This window comes from Falco punctatus, assembly GCF_963210335.1.
Source record: "Falco punctatus genome assembly, contig: scaffold_29, whole genome shotgun sequence".
Lineage (NCBI taxonomy): Eukaryota > Metazoa > Chordata > Aves > Falconiformes > Falconidae > Falco > Falco punctatus.
In genome coordinates this window covers 1,120,152-1,146,316 of record NW_027660164.1, presented here as the reverse complement: position 1 = coordinate 1,146,316, position 26,165 = coordinate 1,120,152, and the positions used below count along the sequence as shown (strand labels likewise).

At 49.9% G+C, this 26,165-nt stretch overlaps 1 protein-coding gene and 1 pseudogene across 2 annotated transcripts in view; both read left to right on the top strand.

The window, feature by feature from the left end:
* The first annotated feature begins 5,254 nt into the window (after positions 1-5,254).
* LOC308057725 (olfactory receptor 14C36-like) overlaps positions 5,255-26,165 on the top strand; it is a 123,716-nt gene continuing 102,805 nt past the window's right edge. Inside the window, exon 1 of the mRNA XM_080411784.1 lies at positions 5,255-6,030. The gene's annotated coding sequence lies outside the window, so the exon portion shown is untranslated. The remainder of the gene's footprint in view (positions 6,031-26,165) is intronic.
* LOC308057723 (olfactory receptor 14C36-like) lies at positions 6,050-9,463 on the top strand (annotated as a pseudogene). Its single transcript has one exon. The product of its transcript is annotated as an olfactory receptor 14C36-like (transcript).

Genomic DNA, 26,165 nt, shown 5'->3' with positions numbered 1-26,165 from the left:
CCCCATCCAGGAGAAGGGCTGGGGTAGGGGTTGTCATGCCCATTGCACCTGGGGACGTGATGGGACAGCAGCAGGCACAGGGCTTGGTCATGTCTCTGGGAGAAGCTGCAGTTCCGTGGTTTGGGAGACCATGTGAGTATTCCTTCTCTCTGGTGAGAGAGCAGAGCATAAGAAAAGGCTTCCTGGCTGCGTTCCCTGCTGGAAGGGTATTTTCTGAGATGGTAAACCTTTCCTGGGCAGTGGAAAACAGCAGGAGAGAGGAAAAAATGTCACCAAGTTTCAACTTGGAAAGCAGAGACTGGACCACAGCAGGAAGAACTGTCACCAAGGGTCCTGCTGCGGTGCCAGAGCTCAGCCAGAGGGAGCCTGGATCAGCCCATGGTTTGTGTTTCAAGGAACAGCCGGTGAGAGTGGAGGTACCTCAGCGAAGGTATGGCAATGTTGGGGTGAGAGCAAGGCAGGGCAGCGAGATGGTGCCTACAGCCTGCAGGGCAACAGGGGCAGGGCTCCAACCATGTAGGACAGCCTGAAATAGAGATGGCAGAGGGCGCTGGCAAGGCTGGAAGGCACCACCAGAACCCAGGTCTGTGTCCCCTTGGCTATGGCATCTGTCTCTACCAGTGAAGGCTATGAGAAGACATGATGTCCTCACAGCACAGGGGCATCGTTGCCTCCTTGCAGCCCCATGGGGAAGCTGGAAGTTGCTGTGCCATTGCTGACCTTCACTGGGCATTGGATGCCCACCTTCCATGGTCCCCAGGAAGAGCCCTGAGCTCTGTGTGAGGGACAGCATCGACCTTCCCACAGGCTGCAGGTCATGGCTTGGCCTTCCTGCTTCATCAAGCAAGCCAAGGCTTTGCTCAGCAGCAGAGCTGCCTGCACAGCGCCTTTGCCTTCCTGCACTCACAGCCTCCCAGGATGGGCTCTAACAAGGCCATGGGGAGGCTTTCTCAGCCATGGCCCTCAGCGCGGCCCATTAACGCTTCCAGGGGCTGTGGGCTTTGCCTCTGACTTGGTGTTCTTGAGAGGTTTCTTCAGTCTCCTCTGAACACCTGAAGTCCACAGCACCACAGATACCCTGGGCTCATGAAGAGGCAGAACGCCCTGACGAGCCATGTCTCTTCCATCAGGGACATCTGGTCTTCAAGTTTGGCTCCTACACTTAATGAGATAAGTTTCAGCAGTACAGTGAAAGAGGAAGGCAGGTAATGAGCACTTTGGAGAAATGATAGAAGGCTTTTCCAATTGCTCTTGATGCACAGTGTCTCCTGAGGAGGTGTGGACAGGTAGGAAAATCAGTCCCTGGAGCTAAACACCGCGTGGACAGCCTTGCTCCTCAGCTCTCCATCCTCAATATTTTTGTCCTCAGCCTCATGAGACTTACATCACTTGACATCAGACTTCTTCAACCAACTCTGCAGCTGAACATATCAAATTCTTGGCAGTAATAATTGGCTGCTTTCCTTATAGAACGGGGTGTACACAGGAATAAAAGAGGGATTACTTTTCGGGGGGGGGGGGGGGGGGGGTGAGTGGGTTAGAAATTAATAACTAAAAAATACATTTCTCATCTGTATTATTTTTACTTCATACAGATCCTTATGAGGTCTGTTGCCACATCTTAGAGTTGCCCATAGGGAATATTAGAGACACTACTGAAAGACAGTCCAACTTTTCCTCTCTGAACCTTATAGCAGAAGCTACATAGGTAAAATGGATTGGAGTGATCACAGAGGAAGAGGAGAAAGGCATCTGAGACGAACTTCTTAACCCAGAGCTGTAAATCAGGAAACCTGGATGTCAGTGTATTCCAAATTTCTTGAATTCCATAGAAGGTCTCAACTTTCTGGGACTCATGACAAATACTAGGATGTTCCCAAATTTTTTTTATATCTGTGGAAATTCCCCCACTTTAACCTACATATGCACCGCAACTGCTATTAACAACAGCACAGACTCTGCCTTCAGACGCCAGCTTCATATCTAATGCCATTCCATTTTGCACAGCTGTAGGGGCTATTCCTCACACTTCTTCCTGCAAAGCCTTCGTGGCACCTGCAGTGTCCTTGGCCATCTCTTCCATTCCTGTGCATCTCTTTATCACTGCCTTCTCCAGTTCAGGAACCGCTGACCAAGGAGTAACCGAGGCCACAAGCAGGCTGATGATCTGGGCTATCATTATGACACACATTACATCTGAGAAGCTCATAGGCCACTAGGAGGCACGTGGCCATGAAGGCGAGTTTGAGGTCCCTGGAGTCTCCAGCTTCCTTGGGGGATGGGCCATCAGCAGCCCAGCCGGTTATGGCTGCAGTAAGAAAGGCACTTGGACTCTGAGACAAAGTGTCATTTCAAATGGCCTTGGTTAGAGCCAACTCTCTACACACAGAGATAACCGTGTCAGCTGTATGCCGTCCCTTCCGAGGCCGGGAACACGGAGTTTCCAGCGTTGGGAGAGTGGTGCAGCAAGTGGTGCAGATCCTGCCTGCAGAAGGCTTATCCCACACTGCTCCTGTCAGCTCTTGAAGTGTTTTCTGCCAGGGAAACCCATTCTAGTCATCACTTCTCGTGTTCTAAGAGGAGATGTTCACTTGGGAGTTGGTAACTGCAGTCCCAGGTAAAGGTAAGGGCGTGCGGATGGCCATTCACCAGCAGCTTCCTGCAGATTTCTTCTTCCAATACGGCTTATTCTGCAACCCAGGGACACACTCAGCACAGCTCAGCCTGAAGGCCAAGAGGTACATGGAGCACAGCACAGGCCTGCTCAGGTTTTCTGTGACACTCATCACTAACTCCTCCATGTGCAAAGGTCTTCTGCTCAGATTCTCTCAACCTCCTGATGAAGGTTAGAAGGAGAACAACACCTCCTTTATACCGCTAGAGAAAGGGGCCTGTACTTGAAGGCCTTGGTTGAAGGGAAAGGGGAAGATGATCTGCAGGAGCGGGCTGGAAATTAGGACCATGCGTGGCAATCAGTTAGCTGAAGGGAATGTGCTCGAGCTTGTAGGTCACTAATCCTGGGAAGACAAGGAGTGTGAATAGACACAACAATTAACATGATGAGTCATGCTGAGAGAGCACAGGGGAGTGGGGGACGGATGCCGTGAAGGAAAGGTAACACCTTGCTGTTAATTGATGGTAGTTAACCACCAATCTGGGATTGCCTGGTACGCAAGGCTTAGCTTCAAGAACCAATCTGTTTAAAACGCGCACCTTCAAGAAACAATCCGTTTAAAAAATGCAGCTTCAAGAAACAATCTTTTTAAAACGCGCGACTTCTGAAAGTGTATATAAACTCGTGCTTCTGTACAATAAATTTACATTTGCTTGTATCAACCTGCGTCCCGTCTCCATCGCAGCAATGATCCCTGACCAACATGGCACAAATGCTTTGCTGGACTTGTTTTGAACAAAAGACAAGGCAGGAATGGTGAAAAATGTGGATGGCACCTTTCAGTCAAGTATGGGTGACGCTGGTAAAGTAGAAATCAAGAGCAAGTCAACAAGACAAATTGTAGCAGGGCTGAGTAGAGAGATCACCTCCACCAACCCTTGGGCAGTGCTCTTCCTAATGCAGCCCAGGATGCCGTGGGCCTTATTTGAAAGGTGCAAAGGCAGGAGAAGAGGAGGCTTTGGGGACACCTAATAACAGCCTTCCCATATCTTCTTGGGCCATATCAGCAAGAAAAGGCAGCCAGGTTCTTGCCTGTTGTGCATGATGGGAGGATGAGGGCCAATGGGCATCAGCTGAAGCAAGGGAAGACAATGTCCTTCCCCATGAAGACAGTCAAGCAGTGGAGCAGATGTCCCACAGAGCCTGTGTGTTATAAATTCAGACCACAACGGATCATAATCCAATTAAAATTTTATTAATTATAGCAAGTAGAACATGAGCAAAAACAGCGCTGGACGGCAGGGGAGTCTGCGCTCCGCCAACTGCCGTCCTGAGCAGTTCAAACAGTCCCTTTTTATACATCTTTACTTCCGTGTTCATGAGGTAGTGGAGTCATGCTTCAATTGTTGTTAGGGGTCGTTTTCTGCCTCCCGGTGGTCTTCCTCCTTTGTCCCATAGTTGACCCCTCACTCATATGTCCTTATATGGGGTTGTTTGCCCTGGTGTCTGGTTTAGTTTGTGTATTGCGGTTATCTTATCTTGCACCAGTGGTGTCTGGTTTAGTTTGTGTATTGCGGTTATCTTATCTTGCACAAGTGGTGTCTGGTAGCTGTTTGCATAAGCGTTTTCATCTCTTTTGTTGCCTAACCTTTACATTGAGTTTAACATAAATCTTAATAAACAATACCCTAGTCCATAGTTTCTCACAATCCCCCCTTTTTTTATTTTTATCCTATTATTGTTTATTAGACGCTACTTTCATTCTCGGCACTGCAAGCAAGCCTTTTTCCACAATCCCAACATTTATCATAACACTCACAAGGTAATACCTCACAATTACAATAGGCATAGTTCTCACGTGGCATAACGCATTCACAACAATCTTCATCCTCATTAATAGATACACTCTTATATTTTGCCCCAGACCTCGTAGTTAAAATAAGCAATTTAGCTATGTCAAACCGTTCTTTAATAAAATGTAAAATATAGCGTAATATACAAGGCCCAAATATAAGTCCCAGAATCAACATAATAAGCGGTTCTGCTAAAGCAGACAACAAAGTGGTTGGACATATATAAAATGCCTTGCATTGGGCCTGAAGCTTTGCTAGATCTGGGGTAAAAACAGGGGAACCCTGTTGCATGCGCTGCAGCAAAACGTTTTGCTTGCGTGTGACCTTGGACACTTGGTAGCCATTATTATTTTTGTTGTTACATGTCTGAGCTTGGCCCTGGTGACACAGGTGTGGTTCAGGGTAACTGCTCTGAAATAACCTAAATCAGGGAGAGGAAGGGGAAAAGTCTTATTTAAGCAGCGTGAGGAAGCCTTAGGATCAATAACCTCACATCTTATTGGGGAATTTAGAGATCCTGTGGGTTGACATGGCAGGGGTTTGGGGGTGGTTTGGAGGTGTTTGCAGGGCTGGCAAAGGTGAGAAGAGATCAAGAGCTGACTCCATGGCCATAACAGCCACTTTCATTTGACTCCAAAATGGACCAGCCCCTGCCCAAACCTGAGCCAATAAGCAATTCTAGTGGCACCTCTGTGATACCCTATGGTAGAAAGGACAAAACACAAATGGAGAGGGGTGAGAATTATGTGAGAGAACAACCCGCCGACCGTCACAGGACAGTGCAGTGACAATGCTCCTTTAGGTGTCTGCAGGTACGTTGCAGCGGCATTCTAGCACAGCTGCCAGATGAGCCAACAGCTGTGATGCTCACCTGGATCTGAGACCCTGCATCATTCGTTGTCCACCTTGGTTCTAGGAGCAAAGAAATGGTGGAGTCTCATCTCCCAGGGGGAGTGAGGCAGGAGAGCAGCAGAGTGCAGGTGCCAGGTCACACACTGGCAGGCTGTGGCCTGTGCAGAAGGAGGGAACGCTCCTTCGGGTGCCCTGGAATTGCCTCACAAGCATAAACTCCATTTTCAATGTTGGAACCGTTGGAGGCTGCTGTCCTTGCCGAGCAGCTGTGCTGAGCTCTGCCACCTGCCCTGGCACTTGGTTCCCTCAGTGTCACAGCTCTGTCTGCAACAGGACGGGCTCCAGCTGCCTCTGCGTGGGCCCCTGGCTGAGGGCACTGCTGCACATCTGGGCTGAAGCCCCCCAGCTGTGGCACCAGCCCAGCTCTGCCTGGCCATAAGGCAACTGGTACCAAGTGTCCCCGAGCCCGTGGGTGCAAAGGCTTTGCTTCAGAGCAGAGACATGGCCTGGGCAAAGGAGAGCTGAGTCTTGAGCCCTGAGACTATAAATCCAGAGTTACATGCCTACATTGTGTTAGAGTTACTGAAGACATCACACACCAAACCCCCACATTTGAGACCTGAGCTGCTTTCCTGTGAACTTCCTTCTGTGCTGGCTGCTGAAGGGTTAACAAAAGGTGACACTCATGCTGAAATCTTTTTTCTAATCAGAGTAAAGCCATTGCTAGAAAAAAATGTCGCTGCAGAGCTGAGACAAGACATCAGTGATTGCACCATCCTGCTGCCCAGCAGGTTCCCCTGCAGCCCCAGGGACAGCTGGAGGGAGCCCAGAGGGGCAGAGGAGGGAGGCAGGGAGAGCTCAAAGGCAGACCTTGGTGGGAGGCTGCTGAGAGCTCCCTGCTGGAGAAATGTGCAGAGCCCTTGAGCCGGTAAGTGTGTGGCTGCAGGGCAATGCCTCTGCAGTTGCTAGCCGGGTCTGCAGCAGCTGGGGCACCCCCAGCCTGTGGGACCGTGTGGGAGCCTTTTGCTGTGGAGGAGGCCAGTGTGCTGCAGAGCAGGGCTTCCCTGCTGCAGCGTGGGAGGGCCAGGGCATGTGGGCTGCCTTGTGCCAGGGCCGGCTGCAGGGCTGTGAAGGTGGCTGTGCAGGCAGGGGTGCCCAGGGCTGTCCTTGCCAGCAGGGTCCCTGCAGCCGCGGGGGCTGTGTGCTGGGGCAGGGGCTCTGCCGCCTGCCAGGGGCAGCTCTCAGCCTGCCGGGGGGCTCCCGTGCGGCTGCGAGGAGAAGCTGTGGGTGAACGGAATGACCCTGTTTAAGAAAAGGCCCAGTGTTTTATAGTGGGTGCTGCATGGGTGAGTGGTACTCACAGCTTCAGATCATGGCCAGATCATTTCAAGGGGATTTTCCATGAGCACGTTCATGGCAGGGGTTTCCTGCTTGGCTCTGTGCTTGCCAGAATCTCTGCTGCCACTTTTCTCTGGCTCTGCCTGGTTTCAATAGAAACTCAGCTGTGCAGGTCAGAGCAGGGGCTGAGATGCTGAAAGCATCACAGGGAGGTTGATGAGGGAGCTGAGCAAGTGCCTTCCCTCCCCAGCAGGCTGCAGATGAAACCAGCATCAGCTCTCCTTTTCCCTCAGGCTTTGGGGGAGCTGTTCATTCCGGTGTGCAGACAGAGAGCGGCTGCAGGGCAGAGCTGGCACACAGGGGCTGAGCTGGGCTCTGTGAGCGCTGGCAGGGAAGAGCCCTGGGGCCAGAGAAAGAGCTGCTGGCAGGGACAGCTGGAGACAGCAGAGCCCTGGGCAGGGAGGGGGGGAGATGCTGAGGGGAACCCTGATGCAGGGGAGATGGGGGCACCTCTTGGCCATGGTCTGCCGTGCAGGTGCCTTCCCTGAGCAACGCACCTCTGCTCTCCTCTCCCACTCAGCACAGCCTTTAGACTGTTGTTTTCATGTTTTTCAACACCTCCTGGTCCAGCAGAGCAGCAGAAGGGATGAAGTGCGTCTCCTGCTGCCACGGTGCCATTTCTCGCTGAGCAGAGACTGAGGGTGACTGTCCTGCACTGCTGCTGTCTGGGAGGTGTTGTGCCGGGCTGGGCAAGGGGAAGGAGTTCCCGAGTGTCCCTTTGTCTCTCTCCTGGCCTTGCTCAGATGCTATTGGCATTGCAGACAGGCTCTCTGGCAATAGGGGTTTCAGCTGCAGGCTCAGGCACAGACCTTGTGGGTCCTCCTGTGCAGACATGTCCTCTAGCATGGAGGTGTCCCAGCTTTCCCCTAACCGATGATGCTGTGGGCAATGCAGTCTGTGAGGCTGGGGAAGGAGCTGACTCTCCTTCTTGACCTTGCCATGGTCAGGACCCTTGACCACCTACTTTGGGTGTCCACCCAAGGTGTATGTGCCTGCCAGGGCACACAGTGAGCCCTGGGTGTCCTTGGATAGCAGTGTGGTGCTGAGCCTTCGGGAACGGCTGAGGCATTCTGTTCTCTGCAGTGGATCCCTCTGCTCTCAGCAGTGCCTGGCTGCTTGTCAGGGTCACATGGCAGTGTGATCACTCTCCATCTAAGAAAGGAGCAATTGCGGGCAGCTGGGATGGAGAGGGATGGAGAGAGCAGAGTGCCTGCCTCTGCCCTCAGGCACAGACAGTCCCCTTGCCTCTCAGCACTCACTCTGCTCTCCCTGAGCACAGCACAAACCCCTCCTGACCTGACTCTGGCCGTGGCCGTTGCTCAGCACGGGTGGAGCAGATGCTGACAGGCCCTTCTGCGCTGGGAGCAGATTGGGCTGAGCCAGGGCAAGGCCAGGACTGGCCCCTGCCCCCACAGCTCCCATGAAGCCCCTGCTGCAGAGCAGGGCTCAGTGCTGGGCAGCCAGCGGGCACAGCCCCTGCTCCTCACAGCACACTCGGCCAGCACTCAGCACAGCTCCAGCCAGGGCTCTGAAGGGAGCTCTCCCAGGAACGGGAGAGGGGGGGACAGGGGGCACCGGGGGCACATATAGAAGAAATGCCTTTCACTTGGCTCATGAAGTAACCTCTGACTTCTTGGTGACTTTCCTGCATGAGCAGGTCCCCTTGCCCAGAGGCAGCAGATGTCCAACAGCAGCTCCATCACCCACTTCCTCCTCCTGGCATTGGCAGACACGCGGGAGCTGCAGCTCTTGCACTTCTGGCTCTCCCTGGGCATCTACCTGGCTGCCCTCATGGCCAACGGCCTCATCATCACCGCCGTAGTGTGTGACTACCACCTGCACACCCCCATGTACTTCTTCCTCCTCAACCTCTCCCTCATTGACCTGGGCTCCATCTCCACCACTCTCCCCAAAGCCATGGCCAACTCCCTCTGGGACACCAGGGCCATCTCCTACTCAGGATGTGCTGCACAGCTCTTCTTGATTGTGTTTTTCCTTTCAGCAGAGTATTCTCTCCTCACCATCATGGCCTACGACCGGTACGTGGCCATCTGCCAGCCCCTGCACTACGGGACCCTGCTGGGCAGCAGAGCTTGTGTCCACGTGGCAGCAGCTGCCTGGGCCAGTGGGTTTCTCTATGCTGCGCTGCACACGGCCAATACACTGTCACTGCCGCTCTGCCAAGGCAATGCCCTGGGACAGTTCTTCTGTGAAATCCCACAGATCCTCAAGCTCTCCTGCTTCAAGTTCAACCTCAAGGAACTTGGGCTGCTTTTGTGTAGTGCTTGTGTAGCCTTTGGCTGTTTCATTTTCATTGTGCTGTCCTACGTGCAGATCTTCAGGGCTGTGCTGAGGATCCCCTCTGAGCAGGGACGGCACAAAGCCTTTTCCACATGCCTCCCTCACCTGGCCGTGGTCTCCCTCTTTCTCAGCACTGCCACGTTTGCCTACCTGAAGCCCCCCTCCATCTCCTCCCCATCCCTGGACCTGGTGGTGGCAGTTCTGTACTCAGTGGTGCCTCCAGCAGTGAACCCCCTCATCTACAGCATGAGGAACCAGGAGCTGAAGGACGCACTGAAGAAGCTGATGCAGTCAGGTGTCTCTCAGCAGCAATGAACTGTCCATGTCTCTTCACAAGACATTTCCAAGCAATCTCTAGAACCTCCTGTGCATTTAGCGTTCTGTATTTGACTACCCTGTTTGTCCCACAATGTCTGCATGGACTCCACCTCCTCAAAGACATGATCCCAGCCCGTGTGACCTAGAGGCCTTTGTCCAAGTGCCTGCAAGGACCGTTCAGCTTTTCTCCTGTGTCACATCTCTGTAACAAAAGGGGGGGTTCTCACTGCCCATGTCTGGGAAGTTCCTGGGAGAGGAAAACATCAGTGTAGAGCTCAGCTGTGTGATTGTAACGTGGGGGCACACAGCAGTATGGAGGCATACAGCAGGGGGGTCCTTGTGAAGATCCAGAGTTTATGGTGAAGGACATAAGGCACAAAATGAGTGGAACTGAGGGATTGGCTCTGTGTCGTGTTCCCTGGACACAACATGGAAGCTGCCCCATATTTCCCAAGAAGTCCTATACACTGCTCATATCCTCTCTGTCTCGTAAACCCCACCTCCCATGAGGAACATGTGCTGCACTGTCACATCTGTCCTCATTGATGGCTCAGCGAGACCCCGTTTCATCACCACTTTTCAATATAAAGGGAGCCACCTTCCTAGTGACACTTTTTAATAGCTCTTGAAACAGTTGGCCACTCAGCCAAGGCCCTGTCAGACACCTCCAGCCAGATCATGTGCTCATGGCCGAGTTTTGACAAATTTTGAAACAGACCAATGACAGAGTTCCCACCAACTGGCCTGGGTCCAGCACTCCACTCTTTTGTTTGAAACAGTTTCTCAATGAAATCCAACTGTCTCAGCCTCTCCTTGTCCATAACATGATCCAGGTCTCAACCTCCCTTCTGGACTCTGCAGGACTTGCTCCAGCCTACCAGGGTCTTCCTTGTGCTGGGGAGCCCCATTCTGGGTACAGCAGTCCTGATATGGTCCTGTGGTGGGTTAACCACGGCCAGCCCCCAGCCAGCCCGCCAGTTGTTCATCTGCTCCCCTGACTCAACAGGACAAAGGGAGAAAATAAACCAGCGATGCTCCTGGGTCAAGGTAAAGGCAGAGAGATTACTTACCGATCCCTGTCATAGCCAAAGATGTGTTGTCTTGCTAAAGATCAATTTCATTCATTGCCAGTTAAAACAGATGTTGATTGTGAGAAACAATGACCAAAACATTAAAGACCATTTCCCAGTTTCTCCCAGGGCCAAATTACTCCACTGATCCCAATTCACCTACACAAGCACACCCTGAGAGGTGCAGGGGGGATGTTAAAGAGGGTTGATGGCACAGAACACCTCTGCTGCTCCTTCCTCCTCACACTTCTGCCCTGCTCCAGCGTGAGTCCTCTCCACAGACCCCACTATCTTTGCGGTCAAGGGTATGCATTGTTCATTTCTTTCTGTCTTGCTTGTGTCCTTGAAACTCAGAGAATGACAGAGAATGTTGACATTGGAAGGGACCTCTGGAGATCACCCAGTGAAAATCCCTAGGAGAGGCACAGCCAGCTCAAGCCGGTTGTACAAGACCTTGGCTTGGTAGGTTTGGAATATGTCAAGGCATGGACATTCCATAACCACTCTTGGCAACTACCTGCAGTGGTTGATCATCCACAGTTCAAAAAGTGTTACATTGGTTCAGATGGAATGCTGCATATATTAATAAGACTCTCAGAGCCTTTTCTTCTCCAGACTGAACAGTTGTAGATCTCTCACCTTGTCTTCCTGGGACAGATGCTCCAGTCCCTTCAAGAAGATTGGTGGCCCTCTGCAGAACTTACTTTAGTACGTCAACAACTCCCTTGCCCTGGGAAGCCCAGCCCTGGTCACGGCACTCCAGATGTGGCCTCAGCAGTGCTGAGAGGAGGGGAAGGATCACCTCCCCAAATCGGCCAGCGATGCTTGTCCTAATGCAGCCCAGGGGGCTGTTGGCCTTTGCCATGAGGGTGCATCGATGGCTCCTGCTCAGCTGCTTGTCCTCTGGCACCCAAAGGTCCTTCTCTGCAGAGCTGCTCTCTGGCCAGCCTGCCACCAGCAGGATAGCCCCAGGAGGGCTGGATCATGGGCTGGCCTCCCCCAGGGGCTTGCTCAGCACCAGCAGCAGCATCTTGCCCATCTTGGAGATGAGCTTCAGCTCTGGCACAGGCCACAGGGTGCTACAGAGTCACCTGGGAGAGCAAAGCCCTCTCCTGCCAGGGCTGCGCAGCCCAGGCCTGTTTCCCTCTGGCCTTGGCCACTGCAGCCTTTGCTCTCGTGGTGGGAACCTCCTTCATCCTTCTGCTGCCCCCTGCCACCTGCTCCAGCATCCTCTGCTGGGCAGCAAACCCCTCCCACACAAGGGCTCCCGTCCCTGGGTACCGGTGTCCGTGTGACAGGCCTGCCCTTGGCCCTGGTGCCACACCTGAGGTGCTGCAGCACACATGGGCCCCAGAGCCCACCGCCTGCGGCGCGGGCAGCAGAAGCCCCCAGTGCCACCACAGAGCTGTGACATCAGTGCTGTAAGCGCTGAGGAGGGGCAGGGCAGCTCCCATGCCTTTGGCGGTGGATGGAGACACAAGGTCTGTAGGGGAGACCTACGGGAAAGATGAGGGGAGGGGGATGCTCTGTGTGAGGTCAGGGCAGCTCAGACAGATGGAGCTCTTCTAGTGGATGGGCCAAGGGGTGAGGTGGGAGCTTGTGTGTGGAACAAAGGGGAGAGCAGCCAGGGAGGCACTTTGGGAGGAATTAGTTGTGGTTTGGCCCAGTCCAGCACCCAAATGCCCAGAATCAGTTGTTCACTGACCCCTTACATGCCCAGCATGGTGGGGGAGAGGATCAGAAGAAAACTCACAGGTCAGGACAAAGTTCAACAGGAGAAGCAAAAGCTTTGTGTGCAAGGAGGGCAACATGAGCAATTCGCTCACCCTTGCCATGGGCAGGCAGGGGTTCAGCCATCTCCAGAAAAGCTGCTCTTCAGCACATCTGTCAGTGACACGGGAAGACTAATGCCACGATCACAAACATTCTTTTTTCATCCTCCTTTCCCCGAGATGCTATTGATGAGCACAATGTCCTGGGATATGCAATATCCCTGTGGTCATTTGGGGTCAGCTGTCCCAAATTCTTGTGTCTCCCCAGTCTCCTTGTAGTGCAGGCAGAGTGTGAAAAAGAGAAGCCTTGGTGATTGCTCTGCAGCAGTGGCCAAAACACTGGTGTGTGGTCAGCGCTGCCTTAGGAAGAGACGCAAAGCACAGCACCAGAAGGGCTGCTGTGAAGAACATGCACTCCATGCCAGCCCGAGCCAGGACAGAGCGACAGGTCATACAGTCAGGGTGAGGCATGAACAATGTCTTCTTGAAATGACCTGAGGAAACCTGTGGATCACAGAGCCTGTCTCTTCTGGGGGAATCAGTCTCCTTGGTGATCACTGCACAGGTAAGCCAGGATGCCAGGAGCCCAGGGGTTGTGGGCAAGTTCCCCATGACCAACAGCCCACCCAGTCTGATGCCCACCTGCACCTGGGACTCCAAAAAGTAAGAAATCCTCAGTGATGTGAAGACCAGTGCCAGCCTTTTGTAGTGACTGTGAAGTGGTGGTGTCCCTGATGCCCAGGCACGTGGGGAAGGAGAGCAGCAGATCATAGCCCTCGGAGAGGAGGGAAGGGGAACATTACCTGCTGAGGGCACTGGCAGGTGGGATCCCATGGGGGCAGGGGCAGGGGCCTGAGAGCATCCCTAGGCCTCCCTGGCCCTGACCAGCCTCACGTGGGGCCTCCACCCAAAGCTTTGTCCATGGCTCCAGGAGGCCACTGAAGCCAGGCAGGAGTTTCAACCCCAGCGTGATCTATGTTGTAGGTGTGTGGGTGTCTAGGAACAACCATAGACAAAGTCTTGCCTGTCCATGGACCTTGTTGAGTCAAAATTTTCAGGCTCACATCCCACCTTGATTCTTGATGGGGTGGCCAATGAAAGGAGTTTATGGCCCTCCAAGTCCTAGGGCCTTCTTCCTTTCTTCCCATCCCTTCATCACTTGATGGGAAGACAGGAAGGGGAGCAGGTCAGGCTTCTGGGTGTCAGGGACTGAAAGGGGGAGCTAAACTGTTACCTTCAGCTCTTTCCCAGAGGTCTTAAATCTTCCATAGAACTGGAAAGCACTGCCGTTCCTCCACCATCACCCCTTTTAGCAAAGAAGATTATACTATCCAAGTAGAGCGTTTGTTTCCATTCTGTTTACAACTTCAGGCACCCCGTGATGTGGAGGTTGGTCACTGCATTACCTCTGGCCAAGAACATTCTTATTTCCACATCTGACGATTGCCTATCACATTCCTGCCAGGCACCACAGTTCCAAGACTGGCTTCATCTTCCTGACCACCTCCCCATTGGGACTGGCAGGTCACTAGGAGGCTCCCAAGTGACGTGCGGAATTAGACTCTATAACTCGAAAGTTATAAAGTAGGTATGTTTATTGCGCGCAGATGCACGGGGGATCGCTCCTCCACAAGCGTGCATACCCGAAGTGACAAACCATCCCACATTTATACAATGAAACAAATGAATATTCAATTAGCGCCTATACATATTTGTTACCTAAACCCCGCTTCGTATGTTAATTAGCTTATCAGTCCGTTTCCTGGAATGTGGTGGTCTTGCAGGTTTGTAGGTGATTCATGTTCTTGTGACCATCCGATCTTCTCCAGCAAGGAGACTTAGCACTCCCTCCCTCTAGATAGCATTTGAATGTCTCTCATCTTCTCTCATTCTCTTTTAAATAGCCCCTTTGTTAGAGGAAGAAGGGCAGGCGTCTCCTCAAAAACTGTAGTTGTCTCCTCAGAGCTGTGTGCCTATGTGACCAGACACCGCACCCATGACTAGTCACCATACCCGCATTCCTGAGCAGACATATACAATCACAGTCGGTGTTAAGCGTCCCCATTTCACACTATTTCTCCATATCAATCCCCCCTTTTTATTAAATTAAGTAAATTCTTTTACTTAAGCAGTCTTCCCGAATGATATAAAGCATCATACATAAGTGTTACCCTTTTGAACATTCTCCAGACCCACAAATATAACATAATGGTTAGTATTAAGGAAATTCCTAAACTGATCAATAAGATCACAATGGGGTATACCATAGTGTTAAGAATTCCTGTTGCAGAAGGTGACCAGCCAAAGAGAGTATCCCACCAATTATGGTTTCCATCCTGTTCTACCTTTTTTAAAACTTTCTTGATCCCCTCTACATCATGATGGATCATAAGAAGAGTTTCATGTCCCTTTTCTTTGGTTTCTTTCAGTATACGTTGTAAATTTGCATGTTTTAATAGTTCTTTTATACTACTTATATTTAGTCCTATGGGGGTAGGAATTATCATCTGTGATAGGGTAAAGTTGGATTTTAAGAATTGATGAGACACTACTGGGGCTGAGTAACTAAAATCGCATCCTGTTATAGTAGTGAAATTACAAATACAATAATTTGAATATTGTGCAGTCTCCTTTACCTCCCCATCTACAGTTATTGTGTTACACTTAGTTCTCAAACACGCACATCCCTTCCCTGCATATATAATTACTGTTTTCAAGTTTGCATTTGGTCTGGCCTCGAAATGACATATTTTCTGATCTGTATCTAAACAAGTATCCTGAGCCATTATAGTATTGCTTTCACAGAGGAAGCCCTGCTGCTCTCGCATAATACAGGATTCTAAATCTACTGTTTGCCACTTGTCGCCTATCTTTCTGGCCCATGTTCTATGTTCAAAAGGGTATAGGAGCACCCCATTATGGTTAATTCCAAGGGCTACAATGGGGTGTATGGTAATTATTACTGCATTATGTATGGTTAATACAAAAGTTGTGATTGTGTGTGTGTTGGGGTCGTAGGTAAAGTTCACCATATTCCACCATGACTGGAGTTTTCTTTCTACTTCCGTAGCATTGTCCCAAACCATCTTTCGAATTTCTGTAGGAAATATGCCTTCCTCTCCTTCTCTTATTATGGATGCAGCTATTGATTGCATCCACATTTGGGCTTGGATACAACTTAGAGCCAGGGCGACGTCATCCTGTAAACCACCTAATGCCTTAGTGATGAGTTGATGATCTTCCATGTTTATTTGTTCCCACCTGGGGAGTACCTTCGATATCAACCATTGGTGCGCCCCTAATGCCAATAATGAAGATTTTAGTGGTTGTTGTAGTTTTGATAGATCGGCCGTGGTGGCGGCTAGTTTATTCATTATCACCTCTGAGTCTATGGAGTTTAATACTCCGAGTCCTGTTCCCAATATTCCAGTTACATCCCTCACCATTCGGTTTCGATAAATATTTCCCCTTTTTCTTAACCAAGTTGTCCATCCCTCATAAGAGGTTCGTAAGAAGGGGGAACAGGATGGCTTAACATCAGAAACATTGACTTGTATTTGTAACTCTATTCTTTTAAGAGACCATTCTGGGTTAAACAACATTTGTTGCTGACCTGTATTTCTGATTACATATGGTCCAATTGTATAAATTTTTGGATTTGGTTTAATTAACTTAAGCGTTAATGGGGTTGTTGTAACTGTAGTGGTGGTAGGAACAGTGGTTAGCATGATTGTTATTTTGATCTTATAAGTCAGAGCTGTTTTGGGGGATTCCTTTCCTAGGCATATTATAAAGATGGGCTCGGTTAAGGTAAAATTGCGCCAACATTCCCGTGAATTAAAGCACATGGCTGTATTTAGAAGGGTAAATTCCTTATCTACCTTTCTGACATTAATCAGGGTGTCTCCTGAAATCTTGGTGTTATCTTTTTCATTATACGTTTGACACCCTACTTTTATCCTATCTCCTAATTTTCCCCATAATCGGTTGACTTTGTGTACATCCTCCCGATCCCATTGATTCTTTTGGTACACCTCATTTTCAGAAAAAACCACCATAGCTAGTTTCGTCTTTGAGTCCACCTTTCCCATTATTCCAGTGTGTTTTTTCTGGGCATGATTCCAAGGCCAGTTATCAGGCTCTTGGTTGTAGGCAAGAGAGAGGGTACAAAAAAACACAAATGGTTTAAACCCACTATTGATCATTTTAAGAATCTAAACGTTCCTCATATATACATATAAAATCTGTTTTGATCAAAAATATCTTTGTTTGAGTTGGGGCTTACCGATAACAAGTTGGGAAAGACTGGCCACTGGCTTAGTCCCAGACTCTTTTGTTCTATATTGTTTGTTGTGGTGCCCTTCCCATATGGTGGATCCACAACCGCTCAGGTTCACTTACTTGCCACCCACATTGTTCCCATTTGTCCGAGTAAATTTGAGTTTCAGTTCTTTTTTATCTGGGGTTACTCTCCACGAAGTTGCAGGGGCTTTCTTGATCCGGGTATGGTGAATCCAAGAATTCTGTCCCTCAACCTTGATTGTGGTGTAGGTGGTGAGTAGGACTTGAAAAGGTCCGGTCCACTGTGGTTCCAGGGTTTTATCTGCAAAACACTTAACGTATACATAGTCCCCTGGTCGTATATCGTGAACAGGTCCATCCAGACCCCTACTGCGTGTTCCCATCACATGCTTCTCAATTCTTATCAATTGTTTGTTTAGTGCCACCATATAGGAAGTCATTGTTTCTTCACCAATCTGTGAAGACGTCCCCTTTTGTACCCCATAGGGTCGTCCATACAAAATTTCAAATGGGCTAAGCCCCTCTTTTGCTCTTGGTCTAGTTCGAATTCGTGTAAGAGCTAATGGCAAAGACTGGGGCCAAGTTAGATTTGTTTCTTGGCCTAGCTTGACAATCTGTTGTTTGATTAGATGATTCATCTTTTCCACCTGGCCACTTGATTGTGGTCGGTATGGGGTATGTAATTGCCAATCTATTCCTAGATGGTGGCTGATCTGTTGCACTATTCTGGACACAAAATGTGGTCCTCTATCCGAGGACATTACCGCTGGGACGCCAAACCTAGGTATTATCTCTTGGAGCAGTATTTTGGTCACTTCCCGGGCTTTAGCAGTTCTGCACGGGAAGGCTTCTGGCCAACCTGAAAAGGTATCTGTTAGTACCAATAAATATCGATACCCCCCTTTTTTAGGAAGTTCCGAGAAATCAATCTGCCAATGTTGCCCTGGAACATTTCCTTTCCCAATTTTTCCCAACTTTGGCCCCTTGGTAATCTTAGGATTAGTCTGGAGACAAAGATCACATTGTTGGGTTACTTGTCTAATAGGAGTATACAAATTTCGTGCTATTATGTTTTTAGTGAGATCCTTATATAGAGCTTCTGCCCCCCAGTGCCTTTTTCTATGTTCTTCCCGAACTACTGACCATACCATGTAGGAAGGAATCACTATTCTCCCATGTGAGATTACAGCCCACCCTTCCTCATTATATGATCCCTCTAGGTCAGAAATCAGTTTGCGATCTTCTTTAGTATAGTCTGGTTTACCTTCTAGAGATATTTGTCCATCGGGTATTAGCGCACCCTCTACCTTGATTGCTTTTCTGGCTGCCTGTTTTGCTTCCCTGTCCGCCAGTTCATTTCCTCTTTCTAATTCTGTGCTCACTTTCTGGTGTGCCTTGATGTGCATAATTGCCACCCTTTCAGGAAGCTGGACCGCATTTAGGAGTTTCAAAATTTCTTCCGCATGTTTGATGATTTTTCCTTGGGAGTTTAACAGTCCCCTTTCTTTCCATATTGCTCCATGAGCATGTACCACTCCAAAGGCATATTTAGTATCAGTCCAAATATTTATAGGTTTTCCCTGAGCTCTTTCCAGAGCTCGAGTAAGGGTTATGATTTCAGCCTTCTGTGCCGAAGTGTCAGCTGGTAGCGGTCCCGATTCTATCACTTCTTCAGAGGTTGTAACAGCATATCCGGAATGTCACTTTCCATTCAGCATATAGCTGCTCCCATCCGTGAACCAATGTTCAGCTCCATTAATAGGAACATCCTTGAGATCTGTCCTACTAGAATAAGTGGCTTCGATTGTTTCTAGACAGTCATGATCGACTGATTCGCCAACATTCCCATTAAGAAACGAGGCCGGATTGACGATGTTTGTAGTCACGATCTCAACATCATCTTGTTCCACCATTATGGCCTGGTATTTTAGGAATCTCTGTGGGGAGAGCCAATGCCCCCCTTTTGTTTCAAGGACTGCAGACCCTGTGTGGGATACTAAGACAGTCATTTTCTGGCCCAAGGTAAACTTCCGGGCCTCCTGGATGTTTAGGATGACAGCTGCTACTGCTCTCAGGCAACCAGGCCACCCTTTTGCAGTGGCATCCAGCTGTTTAGAGAAGTATGCCACTGCCCGTCTGTATGGTCCCAAATCTTGTGCCAGTATTCCTAATGCCATTCCCTGTTTCTCATGGGAAAATAGGAAAAATGGCTTACTCACATCAGGAAGTCCTAGTGCTGGTGCCGACATTAAGGCTTTCTTCAGTTCATGGAAAGCTCTGTCTGATTCAGCATCCCACTGAAGATCCTTCTGATTAGCTGCTATCAGGGAATATAATGGTTTAACAAGCAAGCCATAATTACATATCCAAAGCCTGCACCATCCTGTCATTCCCAGAAATGTCTGCAGTTCCTTTACAGTTCGTGGTCGGGGGGCTTGGCATATGGCTTCTTTTCGGGCCTTCCCTAGGACCCATTGTCCGGCACTGATCTTGTACCCTAGGTATGTGACTTGTTGTAACACCACCTGTGCCTTCTTCTTAGAAACCCGATATCCTTGTAGTCCCAGAAAGTTCAGCAGGCTCACAGTCCAAATAATACAAGATTCTTTGGTTCTGGTTGCAATAAGAAGATCGTCTACATATTGTAACACTTTCCCTTCTCCTGACGGTGGTTCCCATAACTCCAAATCCTTTGCTAATTGGTTTCCAAAAATTGTGGGGCTATTTTTAAACCCCTGTGGCAACACCGTCCATGTGAGCTGGGTCTTTCGACCGCTTCTGGGATTTTCCCATTCAAAAGCAAAAATTCTTTGGCTGGCTTCATGGAGAGGGAGGCAAAAGAAGGCATCTTTTAAGTCTAAAACTGTGAACCAAGCTAGGTCAGGTGTCAGGGTGGTTAGTAAGGTATAGGGGTTAGCTACTACAGGATACAGATCCTCTGTTATTTTGTTAATGGCCCTTAAATCTTGAACTATCCTATAAGACCCATCAGGTTTTTTAACTGGGAGGATAGGTGTGTTAAATTCTGACTCACATTCTTTTAGTAGTTTTAATTCTATGAATCGCTCTATATTTGGACAAATTCCTTCCCTATCTTCCCTTTTCAGTGGGTATTGTTTAATTCTTACCGCACTCTGTCCTTCCTTTAATTTTACTATAACAGGTGATGCATTCTTGGCACGTCCCGGTATGTCAATTGCCCATACTCCGGGATATACCTGATCAATAATTCTGGTATCAATTTCCCTTTTTATAGGAGTACTGGCCAAAGATAGGCTCATAACCTGTATGTATTGGTGATCATTTACCTCCAGAGTAACTTCCCCTTTTTTAAACGTCTAGATGTTCTAATAAATCTCATCCCAACAAAGATTTTGGTGAATTTGGCATTCTTGTTTGTTTTCTTAGTTTGTACTTTAAAGGTTTCAGGATGTTTTCCTGGTGGCCAGCTGCTCCCACAACTGTAACAATTTTTTTTTTTTTTTTTTTTTTTTTTACTGAAGTTTAACAAATAAGTTGGTTTTGTATTCACTAAAATTCCACCTCATACCCATTCCCTGCCCTAAAGGGGCCGTTACTGGTCCTGTTGTACTGCAAATGCTGCAGCAATTGAGGTGACATTGTCAGGTCCTTCTGCTCAATTGTCAGCAATAGCAACCCCCTCCTCCCCACCATCAGAAGGATTCGGGGCAGGAGATGCTGTTCCTGCTCTGCAGGTTACACAGGCCTGCCTCTGCAACAGCAGTTCTGTTTTAACTCTTTCTTACCCTGAATGCAAATCTGCTCCTTGTTGCTTTAAGTCTGTGTTCTTACGTATCAGCCTTCGCAGGCAAACAGCAAACACCCTGCCATGCGTCCAGCAGGACTCAGCCACACCTTCGAGGGGGTACGGGGCTTTGTACAAACTCACCCCAATACTTTAACATTTTCACAAGGTCTTTGATTCTCCACCCCCCTCAGGTTTTACATACATTAGTACAAGTTTTTATATCTTACAACGTGTTTCATTCTGGTTGCTCCACAGAAGGAACCACAACCTGAGCTTTTTAACACAAAAATTTCAACAAGAACATCTTTCTAGTTTAGGTCTCAGTTTTTCCCCCATCCTGTTCTAGAGCCATAATCAAAGATCAGGTGATGTTAATCCCGCACTCTTTCTAGTGTTAGTACCATAGGATCCCAAGGGGGTACTAATCCACAGTCCTTTTGCCACTCAGGTTTGTCCTGGAGGACGAAGAACACGTCTGTATACGATACTTCGTCCCATTTTCCCTCTCTCCTCAGAAACAACAATAATTGCAGGAGAGTGTTATAATCTAACATTCCTCCCTCCTGAGGCCATTTCGCATCACTCCAATTTATACAAAGGCCACCACTGATTACAATATTTAATCAATTTCCTTCTATTTTCGGTACCACCATGTCCTACGATATCACTCCAATGTTTTAATATACAACCCAAGGGCGATTTTTCACAGGGCTTACTTCTTCCATTTCCCATTTCACAATTTTAATCACTTTGTTTTTCTCCGGCCGCCTTAGCCACCCAAGGTCGGAAACGCGGATAGAGCTCCTTACTCGTTTCGCACTCAAAACGCGTGTCTCAAGCACTCTTGCACTCACACTCAGTCAAAATAATTAAGCTATACACGGAAAATCAAAATGCGCATCTCAATCACACCATTCACACTCTCCGGGCAGCCCTCAGTCACACAAGCAGTATGTTATACGGTACCGTGCACATATGTACAACTTTTAGGAACACTGACAGGTCACAGAGTATGCATTTCAATGAACAATTGCCAAAAAACAAACAACAAACAAAAAAAACAAATTTTTCCTGGTCTTAAGCAGAGTGTTAAGTTTTCCGCTATTTGCCTAGAATTACCAGAATGTTATTATTTTTCAACATACATTTCATAACTCCAAGTTTTGAACATGTAACAAGACAACACATAGAACAAACAAGACACAGAGCGCTATTTCAGTTGTTACATTCTAGGAATTCCCCAATCCTTAAGACAACCTAAAGGAAGTTTTTAGCTCCCCCCCCCCCTTTTTTTTTTTTTTTTTTCTTTTCCGACGCAAAAGTTTCCCTTTTACTTTTGCTGTGAGGTCCCTCTTGTTCCTGTGAGATTCCGCCTTATTCCGTCCCGCCCCCCGCTTTCCGTCACGAGGCCTCCGGGCTTTTAGGAATGGCAGTAACCTCGGGTTTGCTCGATCTGCCCTCAAGATCGCTAGCGGCCACCCCCTGGTCAGCAAACCCCCTCCCAAGGTACCTTTCCTCCTGGGGACTACGCTGCGCGCCGGACGTCTCCGTGCGTCTCACCAGCCGCCCCGTTACTAAACATACCGTTTTATCCGTGGATCCAGGGGTTCTCTTCTGCTCCCGGGTGAACAGCTGAGAAGAGGAGGCTCCTCCGAGGAAATCTCCCGGGGCGCGCCTAGGAGCGTCCGCTCCGCAGCTGGTCCCTCAGCCGAGCAGAAATCCTCCTGCCTGGCTCGCCAAACTGACATGCGGAATTAGACTCTACAACTCGAAAGTTATAAAGTAGGTATGTTTATTGCGCGCAGATGCACGGGGGATCGCTCCTCCACAAGCGTGCATGCCCCAAGTGACGAACCATCCCACATTTATACAATGAAACAAATGAATATTCAATTCGCGCCTATACATATTCGTTACCTAAACCTGCTGACTGGTATGTTAATTAGCTTATCAGTCCTTTGCCTGGAATGTGGTGGTCTTGCAGGTTTGTAGGTGATTCATGTCCTTGCGACCATCTGAACTTCTCAGCAAGACTTAGCTAGATAACATTGAAATGTCCCTCATCCTTTTCTCATCCTTTTTATAAATAGCCCCTTTATTAGAGGAAGAGGGGCAGGCGTCTCCTCAGAGCTGTGTGCCTATGTGACCAGACACCGCACCCATGACCAGTCACCGTACCCACATTCCTTGAGCAGACACATACAATCATGATCGATGTCCATTGTCCCCATTTCACACTATTTCTCCATACCACGTCGAGTCGGGGGGCCTTTGGGGGCCCCGCCTTCCCCGGGTGCCCGGGCAGCCGCCGCGGCTCTGCGCGGGGCTTTGTCTTTCCCCTAGCCGCCGGCCGGGCCGTGGCAGCGGGCTGGGGCAGGGGCTGCATCGGGCTGGGGCAGGGGCTGCATCGGGGCCCACGGTAACGCTGTCGCGGGGGGCGGCTCAGGAGCCTCTTCAGCCCCTGCGAGCGGGCAAGGGGAGGAAAAGCCGGCGGTGGGATCCCCACCCCTCGCCCCCAACTGCTGATTTCTCTAAGAAGTATTGCAAAGGGCAAGCGATTAACTGCCGGGGAGGGTAGTTAATCCCAGATGTATCTTTCACGAGCTATCATTTGTAAAAGGAGTTCTCAGTGCTGGGGGGACCAGCCAGGAAAGAAAAAGTTTCCAAAGAGGGCTGGAAATTTCTGTCTTCTAGTCCTAGGGAAATGAAACTGAAGCCGTCTTCTGGTGTGCAGCCCAGCAAGTTCCTGTGAGCCTGTCTGGGAGAAATTAGCACCTAGTTAAAAAGGTGGGAGCGGCAGCCAGGGAGGAGGGTTACAAGAAGGCATCTGCCTTGAGGCTGTGCTAAAGGGAAACTGTAGGTACTTGTTTCTCAGCAGTTCAGCTGAGGGCTGCCTCTAGGAAGAAGGTCCTGGTGCCAGGGCATAATTTCCATGCCCTGTTCTTTTTTTCTTTGGTGACAGAGGGTGCCGAGGGCTGAAGGCACCGGCTGGATGCTCAGTGCCCTTCCATTTCCCTCTGCAAGGGTTTTGGGTGGGTGAGAGAGGCAGGCAGCTGTGACCCGGCTGCAGATGTGCTGGGCACGTCAGCCCGCAGCAAATGTGGAGTCTGACACCTTGTGCCTCCTATGGGACAAGACCCTGCTGGTAAGCAGTTGCTGGAGAAAAGCTGGTGCATAATCAACTTCTACCTTAACTGTCCTGTGCAATATCATCTGCATCTGGGTTCTATCCGCAGAGCTGAGATGCTGTTTTCGCTGCCTTTCAGGACCGCTACAGGTGCGTGTTTTCAAGATCTGTTGGTCTAGCCAGCATGCTGTAACGGTGCGGGTAACAAGGTTTGTCAGTAATGCTTCTTGTTCCTATCTTTGACCAGACTAACTTGGTATCATTTTCTACTAAGAAAGCTTATTCTGTGTGCTGCTCAAAATACTGGGCTGCTCAGGCATTAGAGAGAGGAGAGAGAAGCCTCTCCATAGTATTCGCAGCACTGTTGGATGGGAGCTGATTGCTGGCCCTTGTGACTTTGTCTTTTCCCGAGGAAGTGTTGCTGGACTTGCCTGGTGGGTAGAAAAGCTGAGTCCCTGTGAGATCAAACAGCTTGCCTGGACCCTGGCAGAGCTGTAATTAGGTGAGTGCAAATTTGTCACCTTCAGTGTCATCCTTGGTCTGTCTTATGTGCTGCTTCTGGCATGGGGGGGGGGGGGGGGGGCAGGGCAGGGGGGGAATTATTTTTTTCTGTCTATAGGACAGAGGAAGGGGTGGTGGCTTGGTTAAGGCAGCTGGGAAGGTTTCTTCTTTGTGGCCTGGTTGCCCTGGGAGTCCACATGCTGCTTTGCAAGGGAAGGTTGCAAGGATGTCTTCCACCTTGAAAGGCAGGATGGTGGATACACATACCTTCTCTTACGCTCCTGGTTGTAGAACGTCACCTGGGTGTGCTGAAGCTTCCTAGAACACTTGAATACCTGAACTGCAGGCTGTGAGATTCCTGCAGGCTGTGCTGGGGCCCCCAGCTTGTGTGCTGGGACCTTGCTCCTGCGTTGGCTGGTGCCTGGAGGCAGAGACATGCTGGAAAGGCTTTGGGCATCGCGGCTGTTTCAGCCAGCACCCCACTCCTCACTGCTTGCATGAACCGGAGGGTTCCCAGGCACGGCACAGTCCTTGTGTGTTGTATTTCCCGATTGCAGGTTAATTCCTTCCTGACCGAAGGAGCCCTTATTTACCAAAATTTCATCTGCTCCTGCTGTTTATTGCCCCCTGAAATCCTCCTCCTCTCCTGCTGTCCTTGCTGTCCTTCCAAGAGCAGCCAGTTGTGTTCCTGCTGCGGTGAGGAGAGGGATGGAGTCAGGATGGGGTCAGCGGTTGGCAGCTGAACAGCTTCTTTTTGCGTTTCCATCTGTTCTTTCTCTTCCCTTTTAATGAGATCAGGTGCCAGAGTGCACTGGGAAGACTTTCCAGTGTGAGAGGAAGGCACACAGGGCGTACTGGGGTCTTTGCTTTTGTCCTTGGCAGAGAGGCTGCTCGCATCCAGCCTGCACCATCTCGAGCTGCTCCTATAACGCACGTGGTGACGGGGAACACGCTCTGCAGTGAGCCTGACAGCTCCGGCTTGAGGGGGTCTGTCCTGCAACTCTGAGCCTCGATTGAAACTTGGAGCTGCTTGTGCTGATGGCTGCAGAGGTGCAAACCTGCCTGTTCCTGGACCCACTGGGGCACCTGTCTCTTGATTGTGTTGTCCTTCTATTTTTTTGTGATGTGGCTGCTGCCTTGTCTTCTAAAATGCCAGCTGTTTCAGATGATAGCAGTGGCTTGACAGGTGCATTTTTTCAGGGCCCCGGTGCTCCCTACACAGACCTGTCAGCTTTTCTGATCGCCCCCTCTAATGAGTGGCTCCACTCCTTTGTGTTTTGGAGGGGCTTCCCCTCTGCTTTTGGGGCCATATGTTTATTACAGAGCTGGTCTCTGAGTAGGAAGGCTCTTCTCGAGGAGGATCTGCAGGGGCTGCTTTTGCTGCTGGCTCTTTGATTCATGAGAGCTCTTGGGACGTGTGAAGGGTGGGAAGAGGTTCAAAGGAAGAACCCGGGGAGCTCATTTCAGCAGTTCAGCTTCAACAGTCTCTATGTGGAAAATGAAAACCTGCCCTTGTGCTGCCACTGCCAAAATGTGGTGTGCTGGGAGTCAGCACGGAGACCTTGATCCCCTAGAAGCTGTAGAGTCTGACAGCGCCTCCGTGGCAGAGACCAGAGGCTCTTTTAAGGGATGCACTAGGTGCCCTGTTTAAAAATCAGAAAGCCCTGGCCCGGGTTCCAGCGCAGGGCAGCCTCTGCGTGGCTGCTCGTTAACAAAACTCTGTGTCTTTTTGGCAAAAGACTTTCCGCTACAAATGCAGTCAGATGTTTGTCTAAGCAAAAGGTAACCCAGCAGTCCCTTCCTGAGCAAACCGGCAATTGCTTTGGGATTTTGCTTGAGTTCAAAGTGTGCCTTTGTGGTTGTGTTGGGCCTGTGAAGGCAACTGCCCAGAGCAGGTGAGGCCACATCCAGCTTTGCTGTTATTTCCTTGGTGCCTGCTTCAGGTTAACTTCCTTGCACAGCAGCTGTGGCGCCTGCCGAGTGCCCCAGCACCTCTTAGCGCAGCCCTGTGTGCGGCAGGGAGCTGCGCCAGCTGGCCCGGCAGCAGCCAGGAGATGAGCTTGTCCCTTCAGCGCTTCACAAGTGACAAATAAAAGAAGCTACTCCTTTCACAGCACCGCTTCTGAGCACCCGATGGTGCTTTGTAGCTGCTGTGATGGCGCCAGGTGCTCCTGTGGGCTCAGGCTGAAACATGTGTCATGGGCTGGGATTGTCCCTTCCCTGTGTCCCACTGTGTTGTCTGGCTTTTCCCTCTCGCTTGCTTCAGATCACAGAAGCAGATGCTGGTG